This window comes from Macrosteles quadrilineatus, unplaced genomic scaffold (genome assembly GCF_028750875.1).
Source record: "Macrosteles quadrilineatus isolate MER2022 unplaced genomic scaffold, UCM_ALF_1.0 Scaffold_7__1_contigs__length_78375512, whole genome shotgun sequence".
NCBI lineage: Eukaryota > Metazoa > Arthropoda > Insecta > Hemiptera > Cicadellidae > Macrosteles > Macrosteles quadrilineatus.
The window spans coordinates 59,093,062-59,109,721 of NW_026542600.1; the positions used below are offsets into that span (position 1 = coordinate 59,093,062).

Below are 16,660 nucleotides of genomic sequence, written 5' to 3' on the forward strand. Positions count from 1 at the left end.
AAACCCTAATTTTCCACATTCCTCCTTTCTAAAATGATCAGAAACTGTTTTAAATCACTGCACAAACAAAAAACATAACACGTTCATACAGGATATATTAGAGCTTTAAAATGTGCTATAGAATCTGTAATTTTCTTCTCCCTTATCCCTTTGTGCTCCCCCCATTCTTTGTTTCTCTCACTCTCTCCATTCTCTCTATCTCTCCCAGTCTTAGCTTTAACTCCAACTACAGAGGATTACTGAGTCTAACTTCAATAATAACTCGAGTTAATCCAGGCTTACGGAAGTCCAGAGCTTGTAGCTGGCTGTTTACTGCCAATATTTCCAATTTACAGGGCGTACTTATTCCTAAAGTGGAAGAACACGATGCGAAAATGCAAAAATCAACAAAAGTCGATATAGAATATGATGCTGTGCTAGAAAACAGTAGGCAGCTATGGGTATAGCTGTAAACACAAACTGAAAAATAGATAATCCCAAAACATATAAAATCACACGCATATTTTCATGCATTGAAATTTTCAGAAGCTTTGTTATGCTAAAATTAACTCTTACTGGCGTTTGAATAACTGTAGAGATGTGTTCTAAGACAATTAAAAATATGATTGGTAGATAAATATTAAGAAACTTGAGGATTTACTTGCATATTTATACTAACCAAAACGATCTTTCAAATTTATTCCATGCGTCAATTTATAACAATTTTCTTTCTTTATTTGGCTTACGTTAGAGTTTCTTTAAAAACATAGTAGTCGTGTATGTTATAAAACATAGTGTAGCATACATGATAAAAGAGTATGGTTAAATCAGTAGGGTTGTGTTTAATTACTTACCATAAACGTATCCAATACACGCCATTCCGAAACACAACACACACTGGAACAAAACACAATGATAAGTAAACTTTAATCTTTATACAAGAGAATTTTAACAACAATTTTTAACTTAACTAAAATCATTCATGTTTAGGAAGTTTTCCACTTTTACAGTGAGAACTAATAGTCAAGGTACTACTACATAATATTATACACATACTATTTGTTAGTCTGTAATATGATTTATACAAGTCAGTATGACCATAGATCAAACATACTCTCTTAGTACATTTGTCATTCTTATGGAACAACCGAAGACTATTTTTATTTTAGTTCCCCGGCTCCACCAAGATCGTGTTTTTGTTGAAAATTAAAACATCGTTTAACCAAATAATACCATCTAATCATAAACAATAGCTTGTCTCTTGATTATAACCGAACAACGAAGCGCATAATAAAAAAGACCCTAAAATAATATAAACATAATTTTATTGACACTAGCGCCCAGGATCACCAACCAACGATAAAAAGAACTACCATGTAGTTAATATCGTCGTCACTAACATGATCTAGAGACGAAAACAAGATCCGGATTTTACGCACTTATGTTGGTTAGCTTAGATTTGGTAATACTGACTTAGTAAAATAAATTTCAACAATTAAAAGCAAGATGTATTAGGAATGTCTTTCTACATTAATTAGTACATTTTAAATATTTACGTGGTAGGCCTATTAGTGCCTTATAACTGTTTTTGGCTATATTATGGTCTGAATAATGTAACAACGAAATTAAAACACAAACGGGGTTTTATAATTATTTTACACTAAATCAGACTTTGGCTTCCTTACCAACATGTATAAAATTTGTATTCTTATTTTTACTATGTAAACTACACATATTCTTTGTCCAAAATTACGTTGTGTGAAAAGTGTAAATGTATTTTTCACAAAAAATTTTTAAGTTTTTTGTTTTCTTCCTACTTTTTGCAGTAAAGAATATTTTGATCTGATTTCACATCAATAACTCAATTAAAAATTATTTTTCAAATTGTTGTTCCATAAAAAGTAAATGTCTTACATCGAAATTATATTTTTTACAAAGAGTTAAGGTATTTTTAATAACGTACTTCTCGAAATAAAACTAAACATCCAATTCCTCGGATTTACTATTTAAAATACATGTATTTACGCACGATAGAGGAATGCTACTATTGCAATTTTTAGTACTTATGTGTTATAGGTTTTGTTTCGTTATTTGCTTTGAAAAAGCGTCATCAATAATAAATACGAGTCTCGCCCGGCTCGACGTATTGCGACAGGGTTGCTGGCGTGCGGGGCTTGCGCGCCGTGGCCGTCGGGGGGAGGTTAGTTTTATTGATTCGCGAAAAGGCAAGAAGAGCGCGCTCGGATCTTTTGTGCAGGGTAATGGGGATGGAGGCACCTCCGAGCTTTATGGGCCTTGAAATTGCTCTGCAGAACACTGGTAACTGCCTGCCCATCGAAATCCCATAGCGGCCGTACATGGACAGGCTCAGACCCGTCGGACGTTTTAAATACACTGAGCAAATCAACAATTAATCAGTTGGTAAAATTAAATAGTTTGGTATAAATTACATTTAAAGACTCTGTAGCAAAGAGATATTAGTTTTAATTAAATTCAAAAACTTAATGTTTTTGAAATAATGATTTGTAAATTTTTATTCTCGTAAATGTAGTTTCCTAATACCAATTTAAAACATTTAAATTTCCCATAAGTATCAACCGCAGTTGGAATTAACATTAAATTGTTTACAAGCCACACTCTTATAATAAATTATATTTAAAATTCAGTAAGAGTTTTCTGTGAAAGTAAACTCTATATATATGTAATTTATGGCAAGTACATTTTGGTTCCTGTCGGGTTTCTTCCAGAGGTAACAATTAAATGGTGATAATTTTATAAAATTTAAATTGTAAAACTGTACATTTTTACTTAATTTCCTATTGAATTAACCAATTAAACTTGTTTAAATTGTTTACCAGATAAAACTGTAGTTTGGCAAGAGTTTACGTAAAGAAGAAATATACTGTATAAGTAATGTTATACAGTTTCACTATGTATTATGAATGTGTAATAGAAAGGTGGGGGTTTCTCAAGGGTAAGTGGTATAAGTATTAAAGGAAACTATAAATAATTTTTACATTTTCATAATTGACGTAATCAGTAAAATCAACAATATTTTCGCCGACAGTTTTTTCTTACAAAAATGAATTTGGTTTACAATATATATTTTGAAAGACATGACATTAAGATGCCTCTGGGTGTACTCTTGTTTAGTGCTTCTTTTAGACAGTAATAATCATTACTGATAGCAGCTGTAAACTAGAGGTCGTACCAAGGTCAATTTCTGTCCTCAGTTGCTCACGCGGCCGTCGCTGAGTCTCTGATTAGGCTAATGCAGTCGATCGTGTTAGCGACTCTTATAAATTCACCTTAATACCTCCACTAGAGTCGGTGTTATCTAAATTAGAGCATTTCAGGCATCGTTTACAAGACGGATTCCACCCCGTCCATCCCCATCCCCGTCCCTTCCCGCTATCTCTTCCACTCAATTAAACTTGAGCCTTCGCAGCTCTCGGCTAAATGCTCGCATTTCCTTAATGGGTTCACCAAAGCAAAAAATTAAGCTCGCTTTTAATCCCATCGAAGTTTCTGTAATGTCAGCGGAAACGAGAGATAGGATTTTATTTATTTGGGTAATGAACCTTCGTTGACAAATTGGAATTAAAATATGATACTCAAGTTTGAAGTAGTGCAGCCGATACATTCGTATTTTTGTGGATATCGATATAACCTTTGTTTTCATTTATTTGCGTACATTGTTTTCAGTTTTACATCCATTATTAAAAAATTAACTGCTTAATACCATACCAAAAACGTATAATTAAATAACTGATATTGCTCTGTTTCATTTAAATAGGCTTGCTATAAGTTACCCACTCTGCAAATTGTGTTTTCCTGTTTTATAATTTAAATGTATACACAGACAGTTGTTATGTAAAACAAATGCAATATTACTTTAATACTTTAAAATTATTAAAATAGCTAACCATTTTACAAACGAAAGTGTACAAAGCAATAAATAAACCAATTTACATAGATATCTTAATATATAAAACTATATGCATGTTTGAGTTGAACTATAAAACTATTTTTAAACTATATATTAAATAAGTCAATATATTTCATAACGTAAGACTAAGACGAAGATGTATATTGCGGCAAGATACCGAAAACTACGCTGGAAATGAATATAGAATAATCTGTTGTTAAAGTCACTAGTAGCGATTCAGTTCAAAAATCGGTGGCGGTAGGTCGAGCGGTGTAGCTCCCCTGAGGGTCGTCCCTTGCATTGAGAGTCGTATGACAATGCTCTCCCAGGACCCGGGACAACTTTCTTTGAATATATTATGCCGTATCGCTAGTCTATCCCATCCTACGGCGTGCCCCAAGGGTCCAGCTTAGAACCCTTCATATTTATGCACACTTTAATATTCTTAAGTGAGCTGATTAACGATATCAAAGAGCTCACATTTGAATACAAAACTATTAATTGTTAGGTATTTCGGGATAATACCTAATTTTAAGGTTACCCAAGAAGGTATGGTGTGCATTCGATTGTGCAAAAGACAAATATTGATGATGGATATAATTATAGACTAGCCAAGCGTGGAATAAAACTAAAAATAATTTGGAAATCTTTCAAAACTCTTTGGATTTCAGAATGTAGAGCTATTAAAGTTGCAAAATTTTAGGAATATATTCGATAAAGTTAAACTCCTTGTTACAAAAGTGCTGCTCTAAATCTAAATTAGGACTATATGTACATGAAATTAAAATCTAATAAAATTAATGGGCATTTATTTACCTTAGCTCAAATAAGGTAACAAGTTTATTTTATTATTTTATTTATTAATCTGTGATAAGAGTTCAAAGGAATGAGGTAACGTAAACTGTCTAACACAAATTTGTATTAATATGTTTTGGTTAAAATTTAATATTCCATGCATCTTCGATAAAAACCCGAATTAATTCCTACAGTAAAACCTTTTAAACCAATAGTCGATTCGAAGATAGAGTATCAAACAAAAATGTATTTAATCTTTACTTCTTCTGTTATGTATCTTACAAAAATTTCATACATCCAAACGTATTTGCAAATATTAACAAAATATGAAGTGGGACCATTATGGAGGCTCCGATTATTTCCACTTAAGTATTTCCATTCTAATTTCATCTTTGCAATCAGTCCTGTGTTCAGTCATACCAATAAACAATAATAATCAAATTATCGTGCAAAATGAGCAATAAGGGCGTGAGAAGGTTCCCTGCCTCCCATATCGAAATACAAATACAATTTAACCCATTGAATAGAACCCCCATGGGTCGGATGGCCGGCGGCTAGTGACGGTCAAATATAAGGGTACGTAAGTCCACTGTGGGGAGGGGATTAATCCCCTCGAAACAAAGGGTTAATCCAGCGTCGTCCACTATGGGCTGATAAGGGCGCTATAGTCTGATAATTAAAGTATGACAAACGCTGGCTGCCCTTGTCCGATTTATTGTTATCACTAGGCCCGCAGCCCCCATCCCTTCATTCCCATTTTGATATGGCGGCATGTTCAACTAACAGCCATTTTTATAAGTATATGTGTTTTTTCAGACACAATTAAATAATGTACACATTGATTAGTTTATAAGCTGAATAACATGTTGTATGGGTAACAGTTTCTTTAAACAATACTTTCTAATAGAGTACACGAATCGAATCATGCCGGTAGCGTTGTATTTTCAATTTTTTCTTTGAAGATTATTTTATTTTGCAGCTTAAGTTGGAATTTGAGGTACATATACATTTTTCACTATACAATAAATAAACTGGAATAAGCTTACAGCCTCAATTCAATATTTAAATAACTGTCCAGCCAAAAGGGCGAAATAAACAAATAAATTGCAAATACATAATACAATTGAAACTAAATTTTAATAAAAAAATTTGATAAATAAGTTCTTGAATTGTTTATTCTACCCCAACTAAAATGTTCATAACCACAAAAAATCCCGAGTACATCTAAAAGACGTTCGCACCCTTTCACCACTCACCCTAAGAATCTAAAGCTCTAATTGACTCATTCTAGCTGTTGAAGAAGTCCTACAATCAAAGCGGGTGTCGGCCGATATTTAGTAGCCAATAATGGAGTCGTTAACGGCAAGATGGCGTCGTCGGAACGGCGGCACCATAAACTACCCCCGCCTCCTCCCGCTGAGGAAGATATCATGCTTGTGTAAACTATGGGGTTCGTGCCATCATAAATACCGTGGACCGGTTGTGCCGGGACTGGTTCCTCCTACCACCTACGGACTCGCCTGTTTTGAAATTATCCCTATATTTATTACAGGAGAATACCTTGTTAAATTCCTTTGACTATATAGTATTTACTTTGGAAAACCCTCATTTAAAGTAAAATATCTATAATTCCGAGTAATTTAATTATTTTTGAATTTTATTACCCATGGTCGTGCTAAGATATGAACCAAATTATTGCTACTTTGCAAAGATGCTTCTTTAATTTAGCCTTGTAGTCAATCATATAATTGTATAATTAGCCAACTTATATCTAGGTGGCAACAACATTTCTTTCACATATTGACAACAAAGTTCGGTACCTTTCTGTTATACCGACCTCACCTTAGATTAGGTAAGGTTGAAAAGTGTACTTATTTATTAAATAAATGTACAAATAAATTTACTAACCCAACCGAAGGTAACGACAATCAAGGTTTGGTCGGTATTACAGAAAAGTACCCGAATGAAGTTCAAATGCCCTATTCGGCTGATTTTGCCCTTTTCTTTCAGATGAGTAGGGTTTCGATTTTATTTTCTCTTCAGGTCACTTTTTCAATTTAGGTTTTCTCAATCACTCTACAATATACCATGAAAAACACCAAATACCCTTAATGGTATTACGTGTAGCCTTGCAAAAGGTTGCCGCAGTACGTCCAAAGATTTCAAGAGCAGTATTACCAATATATGAACATAATGTTGGGAGTTTTGGTTGCATTTGTCAATCGTCCTGCATCTCCCCCGACCAGTACAACAAAGTAATCAATAGTCTGCAGTAGTGATCGGTTGTCAATCGTCCCAGAAGTCTTATATAGACAGACGTAACTCCTTGACAGCTTTTACGATTTCCTCTGTGCAGTCCACAGCCACGGTATAACAATGTAGTGTGTAGTCCGCAGTCATAGACTCCTACAGTCCTAGGACACTCCTCTTCTGCTGACACTGCTATGGCCATCATTGACATTTCAGGGTCTATTCCGAGGCTACAAACCAATTAACGAGGCAACGAGTATTTATAGTTAGGTGTGGTTCAGATCTCAGCCGCTTGCTAGGAGCAGCGCTGGCACCGCCCCAACTCAAACATTGCCGTTATCTCTTGGACCCCACAAACATGTCCTTACCTCCACTCCCGCCCTTTCCCATTTTATCTACACTGTATTTCGATCTTTGACAAGTAAAATGTGCCAACTTCTATATTAATTACCTTATTTGTTGTGATAAGATAATCTCAACAGTGAACATAAAAAATGAGCCACGGCGAGAAAGTAAAATCGTTAAACAGTCGTGTTAAAAAACACCTTTATAATAGGAATGTTTTTCCTGAATAGAAATTTTCGTTAAACGTGTGTTCTGTTTCGCTATGTATGTTTTTTGTGTATATGCGTATTTGGTGGTGTAAATATCGTTTCAATACGGGGGGATTTCAAAACAAAACATAATAGTTATTGCTATTTTAACCCGATACAGTAATTTTAATTTCTAAACATATAACACGACAGTAGGATGAAATACATTCTACAATGCTAAATATCCTGAAAACCTTCTTGGTCAGTAGGTTTTACTTAAAGACCTTTAGAAAACCCCAAATAAAAAGCATTCACCAGTAGAGAAGCAAACGCCACTCCCTTTACCAAAAGTAACAGTATGTTATAAGTAAAAACATAGTACAAAACAACAGATTTTGCAACTACTATTAGTAATAACAAGCTTCTGAAAAATTTAGATAAATGTATGCACCATTCCGTAAAACAGGAAGCTTTCTTTGATTATTTCTTTTATTTTGTAGGAGTAAGAGCATCTGGAGAGTAGAAGACAGGCGTCATGGCTGGCATTGATGCAGAAACAATCATCTCTGATGGACCTAGATGAAGATGAAGTGACCACTGCACTGACCATCCGGCAGGGTCGCCTGACCTAGCATTGTTGAGGGCCGTCTCCCGTCTCACAGTAATAAACGGTCAATTCTACACGTCTCTAGGGGTTTATAGACTTTAAGTACTTGTTCTAGCAAAAAAAATACAGGGTGTAAAAAAGGTCTGCTCTTGTTTACGTGGCTGATAGAACTAGAACACTCAGTACGCATTTATTTCAACTTAAAATCGAACAATTCAATTCTAATAGCTCACGTTCTGCGTATAAGGAACACCAAAATTTCATATTTTTGAGGATTATTGCAACACTCTCTTTTAAGGGTTAAAACAAAGTGACGATAAAACTATATGTGTCTAATTTCGCTCCGTACCAATGAAAGACATACAAAATATTAATACAATTTAAAGCATTTAAATGATTGATATGGTAAAGAATGGATACTACCTGATAACTTTTCTGTGAGTTTCTTAGAACTTCAAGCACTGCAAATTTTACAATTTTGCCATTAGCTCCAAAATTAAATGTTTAGGAGTAGCCTAAATGTTTTTAAAGAAACGCACCAACAAATGATACATTTTGAAATCATAAAAAAATAACAAAAATGAATATAAGGGTAATTATCTCATTCTGAAGCAGGATGGTGGCTAATAAAAGCAATTAAGGTATTTGTAGGGTAGTTAGTCATAGAGTAAGTGTATTGATAGATACCACTACTTTTTTGCAATTGTTACAAGACCTGAAAAGTATTGAGATGCCCCTCTAGTTTATATTTTAAATTACGAACCTATAAAAAATTAAGTATTTTGGGAAAATGGGGAAATTTGTTGCTACTGTACACTAAAATATTGTTCTTCGTTAAAAAGGCGTACAAAGTTTTTACCGAGTCACTAAATAGCCTTAAAAATATATATTACACCTTGCCGAACACTTTGAACGCGCCCCATATGGTTGGCAATACATTTGAAATACTATTTGCGTTATTTATGATATGAAGTCCCAACCAAGGAGTCCATTTTTATTTTAAACAAATGTCAAATATATATAAGATATAAATATATCCTTTATAAAAGTATAAAAAGATGTTAAAGTTCTCTCTCACAATGTAAGTGCTGGGACATCTCAAAACAGTAGCTAGAGGTTATTGAAAATTACGTAAACTAACAGAACCATAAGAGTAAAACTTAGCTACGTTTGTAGCTATTTTTAACATAATGAAACAAACATTTTTTATCACATTGGATTGTGTATCAAGTAACTACACTTTAATAAAAATACTTGAAGAACTTAAATCACATGTTTCCCCTTTGTGGGCAATTTTGAGCTTACATGAAAACACAATAATTATTATATTCGAAGGAGGTTTTAAGACGATAGGTATATACATTAGGTACGATTACAATATATATTTATATATTCAAATTATTTAAATAGGTAAAATAATTAATTCCGATATGCCTTAGTCGTGATGACATTATAATTATTATTATTTGTTTGACGGTTAATAATACACAATTACTAAAAATGTTGTATAATCGGGTTTTTATCAAAACCCATCCTCAGCATCTGATATATGTTGTTATCAGAGACTGAGGATGAGTTATGATAAAAACTCGATATATACAACTTTTTTAGTAATCGTGTATTATTTAGTGATGAGTAACAGACGAACAAAGTATAATAGGAAAAATAATGTTCGTAAAAAATTGCATCAATTTACATTCCTTGTGTTCTCACCATAAAAAAAATACTCGCTTTTAATTAAAAATACAACAATTATTGTATTCAAAGGGGGTTTTAAAGACAATAGGTCCATTTCTAAAATTAGTAAAGTAATATTTGTAATTAAAAACAGTCCCACAGTTTTGGAATAGTGTTAAATCCACGTTTTGGAGGGAGTTTTTGATTATCTTGTGCTGAGTCATTGCACCAGCGCTAGAAGGTCGCAGGTTAGGGGTCAGAACCATTCTCTGGAATAACGTCTCCCAGGTGGGGTGGCGATTTACGTTTGCAATTTCCTTCTTCAACTCGTCTTCTTGAACTTATACGTGGTTTCTGACAACGGAAACGATACCGTATTGTATCAAACAATAAATTATATAGCTGTAATAAAATTATTAATATTTTCAAAGTCCTTTGTTAACATATAATTATATTTTCTACATGTTCGTTTAATATGTTTATTATGTCAGGGCAACATTAGATAAAATAAATTAAGGTCCCTAATTACTAACTAGGTTAGTAATTACCAATTATTTACATTGATCTAGAGAACTTTACCCCAAACCTAAATCGCATTCGCAAGACAAAAGTACCAAACCTTTTACCATGGTAAGCTAAATATCAATCAACCCTGTCGAATCGTAGCATAAATTGAATACACACCATACACCCAATTACCTACACTCAACCATTACACCTCACCTTTGCAAAATGCTCCCAAAAGCCACGGATATATTAAGGAAAGTTTTGTGCGTAGCTTAATTACACTCTTTGGTAATCTGTTTTATATTCAAAAGTCAAATACCGGTGCGGCTTGTGAGGCTTAAGTTTTGACTAAGACAAGGGGCTTAATTCCACCAAGAGCCCTAAATGTAAATAAACACAATAACGGGGGCAAGATGGTGCTATGTGGGGATGAAAACTTTGGCCTCTTCATCCCACAGATAAAGTCGGCATTAACGTAGACTACGCACAGGGCGAGGGGTGCTGCACGACCACGGCATTCGATATACGCAAAGTTTCCAACTTGGGATACTCCCCTCAGGAGTTGAATGTTCAAGTGCTGTTAAAAGTAAATAACGCGAGCCGGTTAATTTGCATTAGAACGTTCCAAAAAATAAATAAAATAGTTGCAAAAATTGGATTTATTATTGCTATGCTAAATTACCTTATAAAGTAAATAGTGAGTAATATAATGAGTAAATATGATCATAATAGCGCAATATGATCACACTTTTAGCGAAATCATTTATTTACTAAAACTAAGAAATATAGAAGTTACGAAAGTTGTTTAAATATGATAATTACAATATTGTATATTTTAAAAATGATGTCTTCATAAATCTATTTATTGAGATTAAAATTTGAAGTTGGTATGAAACCACCTTCATTCATGTACATGTAAAACAAGTGTTAAAAGAACATGAACAATTTTCTCCTGTTATATAAAATTTCTTTTTTACAAAATTTTAAATAACATCGTAAAATTGGCTAATCCCTCATTACTTTCGACCAGCTGAAGAAAACAAAACACAATTAACTATGACGATTCTTATAGACGTATTTCATGAACCCCAAAATGTACAATAGTCTTTTGTTTGTCACCTTACAGAAATCAACCTATTTTTTATCCTCAACATGTAATATATACTACATATAGGGTGATACATAGGGTCAATCAATCGTTATCAAAACCCAAGCTGATAACAAAGTAAACAGAGGCTGTATGATGTCAAAAAGACAAACGCCAAATAAGCAATGTTTCTACAGGAATCCACTAGAGGGCATTACAGAGGAAGTATAAGGTCGTGGATGAACGCTAGAGCCTATCAAGCGATATAACTGGTGTTGGCGGGGGGAGGGGGGGAGATTTATTCCGCAATCGCCTTCCTCAGCACCTCTGGTTGTAGGTGGGGGTGGTTGGGGGTGGCTAGGGTGGGAGAGGAATTGACTTTAAACTAACTCACACCTCAAGCGACAACCTTCCGCAAACTGAGATTTGGAACCCAGCTTACAGAATTCTTACAATATTAAAAGTAATTGCTTATCAAAGAACAGCATTTATTAAAATAATACAGGGCGGCAAAAAAACTATGTTTTGAGCTTTTTTGTCCTGGAAAACTTTGTTGTTCGACCCAGATGAAGATTTGGATTTTTCTAGCGTTGCCCTAGCTCTTCAATTAACAACGGTCTATTACTAGAAAATAGTCTAAAGTTAAGTTACCTATCCCTTAGAATACATAATTCTGGACAGAAAATACAAAAATTGGAGGTTTACAAATGAAATAACCAATAATGATTGGACTTTGCAGGTAACATTTGAATAATGCATTAATAAATATTACAAATAATATAGTTGAAACCGTTAGCTTAATAGGTAAAAGGGTTTGAACATTGTAAACGGATATAGCTTAATATCTCTCAAAAAACCTGAATTTGAAATCACATAAATTGATACAAACTATTTTACTTGAAGACACTTCATATTGTCAATAATACCATCAATCAATCCATAATATTGATAATATGTGTAGTAAACACTACCTATTATCCGGTTGTTTTGAAATGTAACCATTATTTAAAAAAGCAATATCTAATGAACCGAAATTTGTATGTGGGGTGGTGTTGTTTGGTTATAAAAGGTCCACAATATATAAGCAACAATAGATCTATATAAATTGGACCTTTATATGTATTATATTTTGATGTTTGAAGTTTATGAAGACTAACTAAAAATAAATTATTTTAATTGTTTATCAAAATATGTTTTAATACAGTTTTACATGTAAAAATTGTTTAAAATCGATTATGTCCTAAGAGGATCTATAGAATTAACTAAAGAAAGCGTTGTTAAATTATATAGCTATCACCAAAGGAATGAATTAACAATCATAATGATTAACTAAGTACATTACAAAGAACTTAAAATGTAGTCTTAAAACCTTGTACAAATTTCAAATTATCGATAGCTTGGGACAGTTCTTGTAATATTAAAAATAAATCGTTGAGCAGTGTACCAATACCTCCCCTATATTTAAATCTAAAGAAAATAACGAAGCCTGATTCATGTATGTATTTTTCAACATTTAGTAAACTTGACATTTATTTAATATAACGTTTAAGAAGTAATTAGTAAAATTACTCATTTGATGGTCATCATTCTAAAACACATAGAGAAAAAAACAATTATACAGTATTTTGAAACAAAACTAATTAATATGATGATCAACACCTTTAGCAGGTAACAGGTAATTGAGAAATTGCTGTAATAAGTATAAAAACATGGTTATTTTAGAAAAACTTAAAATACTTCTTTGGGAAGGCAATTTTTAGACTTGGAACCTCTTATATGCATCATCACATTTCATTTACTTTGTACAGGGTGTTTTTAAAAGAATGCCGGGATTTTAAATGGTGATTGCTCGGATACTATTCAAGGTAACTTAACGTTTTATACGTCAAATTGAAACTAAAATAACTAAGTTTTGTTTCCCGTGTAGAAAGGGAGGAAATTTTGACCTTGGTATGCGTAAAACAGGTGCGGGGTGATAGGCCGCTATTGTGAATTATATGCCTGACGCCAGTCGCCAGTACGACGTTTACAGGTACAACAGAAGACACAGATTGTGATCTGTAGTTCGCAGTTTATATCCATTGCTAAATTAAACTAAATTTAAATCTGCCCCCTTAAGGGTAGCCTACTTTGTAAAGTTCAATTCGATTTGTAAAACGTAAACAAACGTTGCGAAGACTGAGTGTATCTATTTTTAGTTCAGACTCAATTTTATGTTTATTTTCCAAAAGTCGAAACTCGCCACTTCAAAAACCTTGGGCGATGCCTATGTGCCTCTGAAAATACCTTAACTTAAAAAAAGTTTGAATAAAAATGTGTCCCTCCCTGTTTTTGTGCTGTTTTATTTTACAAATATTCTACTGGTATTTGTAATGCATTTTATAATAATTATAGATTATTTTCAACACGTTGCCTACCAGACGTCACACTCTCTACAAGGAGTCTTGTATCTCATGGTACGGAATCCGTTAAACAATTAAAAATAGTCTAGATGTAAACTCTTGATGGTTGCGTCGTCGTATCTAGTCATGCGTGTCGTGTTTTTAATGTTTCAATGTTTTGTAATTTTTGTGTGAACTGTGACAACCTTCTCAAGAAGCGACAATTTTCTTGTGAAGCCTAATGACGTTTCCGGTGTTGAATCAAAACTAGTTGCTACCGCAACCATTTGGATTGCATAAAATACTTAAACCATTTATATTGTAATAAAAATATAATATGTTGCGTAGCAACAGTTCACTTTTAAATTAATCTTCATAGAAAAGGTGTATCAAAATTAGCTGCGAGAAAATTCAAATTTGGACAAAATGTTGAGAGCAAAATTAGGTCCTGTCGTGACAGCGGTGATGTACCTCGATAAGAAAAAAGGAGTTAGCGTCTCAGAAGTCGCTGACTTTCTACGTCACTATGGCCTCAAAACTTTCCCGGACTATAAGAAGTCTTTGAAACTAGCAGTAGAAAAGGGATTCTTGACTGTCAGACAAAACCGCTTCCACCCTGCACTGAACGAGGACACAATCTTGGAGGCACGTAGGAGACGCAAACGATCACTAAAGCGTCGAAGAGCTAGACGTCACGACGACAATGATGAGGTAGTCGCAGCCCGCGGTCGCAGACAACAAAGATATCGGTACACAATGAGAAGCCGTCGACAAACGGGACGGCAACGTGAAGCAGACAGTGAACTGATAGAGGCTCGACGCAGGAGAAGGTCTATTAGCAAAAGACTCAGGAGACATAGCAATATCCAGGCTCGAAGAAGACGTAGGTCTATAAGACGTCGCAGCGATGACTCCGACGATCTCTGTATAGCTTGTCGTCGCCGGAAGAGATCTACAAGACACGCTAGGAGGCGAGATGACTCCGACGATCTCACCATGGCTCGTCGTCGCCGTAAGAGATCTACAAGACACGCTAGGAGGCGAGTTGACTCCGACGATCTCACCATGGCTCGTCGTCGCCGTAAGAGATCTACAAGACACGCTAGGAGGAGAGATGACCTAGATGATCTCACCATGGCTCGTCGTCGCCGTAAGAGATCTACAAGACACGCTAGGAGGAGAGATGACCTAGATGATCTCACCATGGCTCGTCGTCGCCGTAAGAGATCTACAAGACACGCTAGGAGGAGAGATGACCTAGATGATCTCACCATGGCTCGTCGAAGACGCAGGTCTCGTAGAAGCACGCGCAGACGTCGAGGCCGCAAACACGAAGAATCATCTGCTCCTTAAGCTCAAGCTGGGGAGTCTCCCAACAATCCTCCAGAGCCGGTGGATCAGCCGCCACAATAATTATATTTTGTCTAATTTCCTTCTTGTCATGTCCCATCGAATAAATTATCATTCTCTATGCTTCTAATAGTTGTTTATTTAGACATAATGTTACAGTTTAAAGAATTAAAAAAAGACATGGTGTAGAAAGATTTAGTTGTGGCTCAATAGCAGTGATCATAATACCTTGCCTTCGTTTATGAGGATTATTGTGTTACATGGTCCTGAATGTGTTAACCAATCTCCTGCAGAATGTATTACCAAATAATACATTTGGGAAGAGGATAATTAAGGAGAATATTTAAACTAAAAACAGTTGCAATCTTAAAAATAATAAAAGAAACACCAGATGCGTAGTTTAGAAAGTAAACTACAACTACGAACAGTCTAAATCCTCCCTTTTTTTTTTAAGGGAGAGGAGGGAAAATGCTTTTACGCACACAGGTAGCCAGCCTGTAGTGTGAGACTCCTGAATCTATCGCAGACTACTCACTAAAAAACCCCCTCTACTCTGTTGGACACAGACCTGGAATTGTTTGTCACATTACTTCAAGTCAGGCCAACATGTTACCTAAGCCCTCAGGGCTCTCACCGTTTATGGCATTTGGATACTTTAAGACCTACACCGCATCCCGGTCAAGGTCGAGCTTCTTGGCGCGGAGAATACCCTGGATGTAATGTGACACACAGGTCCAATTGTCCTCACCCTCCGTCATCATCGGTATGACCGTGTCCACCGACAGCAGTCCTACTAACTGTTGAGCCTCCAGGCGGGGCCTTTCCCAACGCTGGCAGTGGAAAAATGTATGTTCCACGTCATCGGGAATGCTTGGGCAGTATATGCAATCGGGTGACACGGCTTTGCCCATCCTGAACAGGTACGACCGGAAAAAGCCGTGACCGGTCAGAAATTGGGTGAGGTAGAAGTCCACCTCTCCGCACCGCCGATTAACCCAAGGTTGGACTTGCTTTATCAGTCGCCTGGTCCAGCGTCCCCGAGTCTCCTGTTCCCAGCTCTCTTGCCACAGCTGGTAGGTGCGGGTGCGTTCCTCTGTTCGTGCCTGGTCCTCCCCACGGCGCTGATAAATTGCTTTTCTCTCCGCCGCCAAAAGTTTGACGGGGATGACTCCAGCAACCACCAGGACGGCGGGTTCGGACACTGTTCGGTAGGCGGATGCAACTCTTAGTGCTGCCTGACGCTGCACTCGGGCAAGCCGCATCCTATATACCTCCTTATTTAGATCCTCCCTAAGTACATTGTACATTCGCTATGTAAAAAAATAGCTTAAAATAGCAGAAATGTATGTATGCATTTCTCTTAAGCATACCTGTAAAAACCTGTAGAAAATTGTTCTTTTACAGAATTACAGAATCATTTTTATTATTTTACTGTTAAGAACGAACCAAATATAAGTTAAGTTAATTTTGTATGTCCTATGACAAAAAGGAAGTATTGTTAAATATTTATATTGGCATTTCAGCTATTTATAAGTTTAGAAAATTTTCTAAGTTTCACGATGGATG

The 16,660-nt window shown here is 35.2% G+C and overlaps 1 protein-coding gene across 1 annotated transcript in view; it reads right to left on the reverse strand.

The window, feature by feature from the left end:
* Positions 1-844: 844 nt before the first annotated feature.
* Positions 845-16,660, reverse strand: part of LOC128999033 (uncharacterized) — a 499,696-nt gene continuing 483,880 nt past the window's right edge. The window contains exon 6 of the mRNA XM_054425390.1: positions 845-876. The gene's annotated coding sequence lies outside the window, so the exon portion shown is untranslated. The remainder of the gene's footprint in view (positions 877-16,660) is intronic.